The sequence below is a fragment of the Microtus ochrogaster genome, linkage group LG4 (genome assembly GCF_000317375.1).
Source record: "Microtus ochrogaster isolate Prairie Vole_2 linkage group LG4, MicOch1.0, whole genome shotgun sequence".
In the NCBI taxonomy this organism is placed as follows: Eukaryota; Metazoa; Chordata; class Mammalia; order Rodentia; family Cricetidae; genus Microtus; species Microtus ochrogaster.
The window spans coordinates 65,656,604-65,661,953 of NC_022030.1; positions in this window are offsets into that span (position 1 = coordinate 65,656,604).

The following is a 5,350-nucleotide window of genomic DNA, read 5'->3' on the forward strand; positions in this document are numbered from 1 at the left end:
CTGTGGCTTTGGAGCCTGTCCTGGAACTAGCTCTTGTAGACCAGGCTGGTCTCGAACTCACAGAGATCCGCCTGCCTCTGCCTCTCAAGTGCTGGGATTAAAGGCGTGCGCCGCCACCGCCCGGCTGGGACTCATACATTTCTGGGATTTTATATGAAGGGACTCCTTGTAATTTTTGAGAGGGTCTTCATCACATGACCAAATGGTTTATTAATGAACGAGAGAATGTTTCTTTATTCCTTGGATTCTCTGCAGAAGCAGTCCTTGCTTTTTAGCCATCAAGCCATCCCTCAGCCTCTGGGATTTTTTTTTTTAAGTAGGGTCTTTAGTTCAGACTGGTTTAGAACTCTATGTAGTCAATGATGGTCTTAAATTCTCCTTTATCTACCTTCCAAGGCTTGTACAGTACTGAAAATTGTGACTGGATATTAGCTCACTTATGTAAGAGGTCAATAAATGGCTATTCAGGGAGATAAAAATAGCACTAAATAATTGCAGTTAGACTCCAGACCATCTCCAACCTTTGCACCGTCGTTGACATTCTATTCAATTCATAAAAACTGGGTTTCCCGTTTGCTAGGCAAGCACTCTACCAACTGAGCGTCAGCTCGGCTCCTAAGGTCGCCAGCTGTGAGGACCACGCCCCTCTGGAATCATCTTTCCCACAGCAGGAATCAGCCTGTAGAGACTCAAGCTGCCTCAGAGGAGAGACACATAGACAGAAGAAGAACAGCCACACAGACACCTGAATCAGACGTGCTGAAGTCTGAGAGGTTTCGGTGAAACTTCAAAATTCTTAAATGTTAACCAGGCGGTGGTGGTGCACGCCTTTGATCCCAGCACTCAGGAGGCAGAGGCAGGCGGATCTCTGAGTTTGAGGCCAGCCTGTTCTACAGAGCAAGTTCCAGGACAACCAGGGATACACAGAGAAACCCTGTCTCGAAAAACAAAACAATAAACTCTTATGTGTTTGACCTGGTTTAGAGCTGGGCCTCTGTGAAGCAGTGACTACAACCTGAGCAGAAGACAGGTGTCTGTTAAAATGGGAAGATTCACATTTCCCAAAGGGCCCAAGCAACTAGTGCAGAAGCCACTTCCCAGCTAGGAGACAGGAGCCGCTCTCAGGTGCAGATGTGGGGGTGCTGGGGAGAGGATGGGGAATAGGGGGGAGGCTCTTGTGGTAGACGCAGCCCCAGCAGGGTGCTGCAGCTGTCCCAAGGGAACCTCCTGAGGCCTGGCTTCAAGGACAGGGACAGAAACAAGAGGACAGTGAGTGAGGTCCAGCCATGGTGGGTGCTGAGCAGAGTTCTCCCAACTGGCTTTTGATTAATTGATTAGAATGTCAACGACGGTGCAGAGACAGGAGACTGCAGGTGTAGAGTCTAACTGTAATTTATTTAGTGCTATTTTTGGCTCCCTTAATAGCTGCTTATTGACCTCTTGTATAAGTGAGCTAATATCCGGTCACCATTAGGTAAACTTTATGTGCTATATAAGAGTCCCCACTTCTCTGAGACCACCTACCTGCTGTTTCCATTGGTGGATTTGAAAAGTGTGTAGGCTTACAGCCTTGTCTATTTCTAGAAAAGCTTCCTGAAATTGCTGCCTCAGTGAAACATAGATTATAATGAGTCTGTGTTTCTGTCCCAGGCTTACTCATATTTGGCTCTGGAGTAAACTAGCTCTTACTCACTCCCCTTTGAGGCAAAAACTGTGGGGTTTTGTTTGGCTTGGCTTGGTTTTTGAGATAGGGTTTCTCTGTGTAGCCCAGGATGCCCTAGAACTCACTCTGTAGACCAGGCTGACCTCAAACTCTGCCTCTGCCTCCCCAGTACTGGGATTAAAGGCACAAGCTGTTCCCATCACTTGCCATGAAAATGTGCTTTCTGCTGATTTGAGGATTGCATAGTAGCTAGGGATGGGCACCCAGAGGTCATTCTCAAAAGAGACGGCTGATTTTGCCCTTTCCGGCCTGTGGAGTTGGGGAGATATTGATTAATAGAATTTGGGGACCAGTGATAAATCAAGGACCCAGGATAAGGAGATAGGGGGCGCTTAGCATTTTACACTTTGTGAGAGTCAAGGGTAGTTAGTCAAAATCCCTTGCCGGGCTTGGGATGATAACAAACTTCAGAACTGAGTTACAACAAGCCCTGGGTTCTCTCCAGAGAGAGGGAGAGAGAGGATGAACATGTATGATTCTTTTTCACAGCAGCCATAGACTGGATCAAGTTGACTCTTGGGGATTGGAAAGATTTTTAAAGCCCCAAAGCCCCTGGAGACTCTCCAAAGCTGTCTCCATGGTTACTTGATGACTTCTTCTAATCCATCCTGACTCCAGGGAACACATAGGTTTGTGTTTGGAATCCATCTATAAGTATTTAAAAGTCTATCCACATCTTCATAGGAGTTCGGATTCAAATAATTTTGCATTTTAATCTGACTTATTACATCAACACAGTAGTTTAAATGTATTTCCACTCTTATTTATTTATGTGTGCATGTGTGTATGTCTGTATATGAGCATGTGCCTGAGGTTAGAGGCATCCCCTGGAGATGGAGTTACAAGCAGTTGTGAGCTGCCTGATGTAGGCGCTGGGAATGGAGTTCAGGTCCTCTGTGAGAACAATCCATATTCTGGACCACTGAGCCATCTCTTCAGCCTCGTGGTAATTATATTTGTTTTTTATGCTCATTTGCTAAATGTCTGAACATTGAAATGATTTTTTATTTGTATTTTTTAATGTATGAGTGTTCTGCCTGTTTACCTGCATGCCAGAAGAGGGCATCAGGTCCTATTATAGATGGTTGTGAGCCACATGTAGGTGCCGGGAATTGAACTCAGGACCTCTAGAAGAGCAGCCAGTGCTCTTAATTGTTGAGCCATCTCTCCAGGCCCCCATTGCAATAATTTTTATACTATTGTTGTTGTTGTTGTTGTTGTTGTTGTTGTTATTGCTGTTGTTATTGAGGCAGGGTTTCTCTGTGTAGCCCTGGCTGTCCTGGAACTCACTTTGTAGACCAGGCTGGCCTTGAACTCACATAAATCCACCTGCCTCTGCCTCCTGAGTGCTGGGACTAAAGATGTGTGCCTTCTCACCCAGCTCAATTATTTTTGTATTTTAATTGCATATATGTGTCTCTGAGGCCATAGATGTCATATCCCCCTGGAGCTGGAGTTACAGATGGTTGTGAGTTGCCTGATGTGGGTGCTGGGAATGCGAGGCAGGTCCCTTGGGAGAGCAGTGTGTGCTCATACCTGCTGAGTGATCTCTCCAGCCGGGTCATCTCCAGCCACCACCACCATCATCATCGTTTTGTGACTTAACTTTTGACACGACACTCCCCAGCATGTAAGAGTTTGTGCTTTTGATCCCTGGCACTGAAGCAAACAAAACAAGACAAAAACCAAAACCTGTCAAGAAGTGCTGTGTCAGAAACAGATACATCTGCATCTTTCCACAATGTCGGTGACATCCAGTGACATGGAACTCACGGGCTGCATTGGTTCTGCAGGCTGCAATTGCCAAGCAGTCCTGTCTCCTTGATAGCTGCCCGCTGGCCGACACAGGCTCTCCTGCTCTAGTCCAGCTGCCACTACTAACCCACGTCACACAGCAGGCCACAGCACATCTTTCTCTATGTGTATGTTACAGAATGACTGATGACAAAGGGTTAAACCCATGCGGGGCAGAGGCACCACTCAGGCCTTTGAGAGGCAGAAGTAGATGCTGGTAGACAGGATGTGAACCTCAGTGGGAGTTAGACAAGGAACCAGACTGGAGGACGCTGGAGACAGTGGCAGAATCCAACCAAGAAGCCACAGGTTTGAGCCGAGCCTCGGGGTGAAGCTGAGCCACGGAAGTGAGGCAGAAGCTGCAGAATCAGGGTCAGAGAGATGTGTGTGTGTGTGTGTGTGTGTGTGTGTGTGTGTGTGTGTGTGTGAAGTGGATGGACAGACAGCCACGGGAGTTGGCTGAATCACCAGAGGGGACGAAGCTGGGACAGCCTGGGAGTTCTCTGCCTTTCCATCCCTTGATACAGACACCGGGTGATCAGATGGCAGATTTGTGGTGCTCTCTCCACCAGTTAGAGTGCCCTCCTCTCTATGGGGCTCGGGGACAGGCTTGCTTCCTTCTTCCATCTATTGTGTTTGGGAACTTCTCTGGCCTGATTTCTCTGATATGACTTTTTAAAGTATTTATTATTTAATTCTATGCATGTGTGTGTTGCCCGTGTGCATGTGAGTGCCTCATGTGCAGGCTTGGCGTCTGAGGCGGTCAGAAGATCCCCTGGAACTGGAGTTGCAGAAGGTTGTGGGTGCCAGGCTGAAGTGTCTTCCCAGTTCTTTCTGGTGTGATTTTACTGTGCCCTTGATGATCCCAGTTTACTTTGATCAATTTATAGAGTGACAACCTTTTGACTTCGGAGTAAGTTGTTTATGGATCTGTGTTTCACGGATGGTGACAAAGATGTGACCTTGCTCATGTGTCCTCCCGAGTCATCCTGAAGCCGCTGTAAAATGGAGGCTCTCAGGGCCATGCTCAGCACTGGTCTACCTGGTAGGAATGCTGGGATTACGGACCTGCTGTTGTGTCCAGCTTCAGGATCCGAACTCAAACCCTCACACTGGTACAGCAAGTGCTTTACCCATTGCAGCCTCACCCCACCCCCGATGTAGATTTTACTGTTTTACACCACAGTTTAGGGCGGGCCATAGCCTGAACTCAATGGACATTGAATTTCTTTTCTTAGCCTTTACACTGTCATTTCCTGACACGTTGGGGCGATTAGTTTACTTATTTGGATTGTCTTATCTTGCAATACTAAATGTATTTAAAGCTGTGAAATTTCACAACTTTTGTAGCCAAAGACTCAGGGCCAAGGGCCTAAAGTATAGTATGGTGCAAACTGGCATTATCACCTTACATGTAATCATATAGTATTCCTGGTTTCAAAACAATTGGCCATTATAATTTTTTATTTCCTTTTGGACGCAAGGTTACTTAAGAAGGAGACTAGGGTGCCTGCCATTGCTGTTGCTATTTGGTTCACTTCTGTGGGTCATTTCTGGCTTACTGTATTGTGATGTGGAGCTGGGCCTGTCTACGTCCTGGCTTGGGTGCACTTGGTGATTTCTTTCTTTCAAATGTGCACGTATGCTAAGGTTTTATGTGCAAAAGAGAAAGGGTCACTTTTATGTGACATACAGACACAGTTTTATTGCTGTGTGTGTATATACACATGGGCATGTATGTGCCATGGTGTGTATGTGTGTGTATACATGGGCATGTATGTGCCATGGTGTGTATGTGTGTGTACACATGGGCATGTATGTGCCATGGTGTGT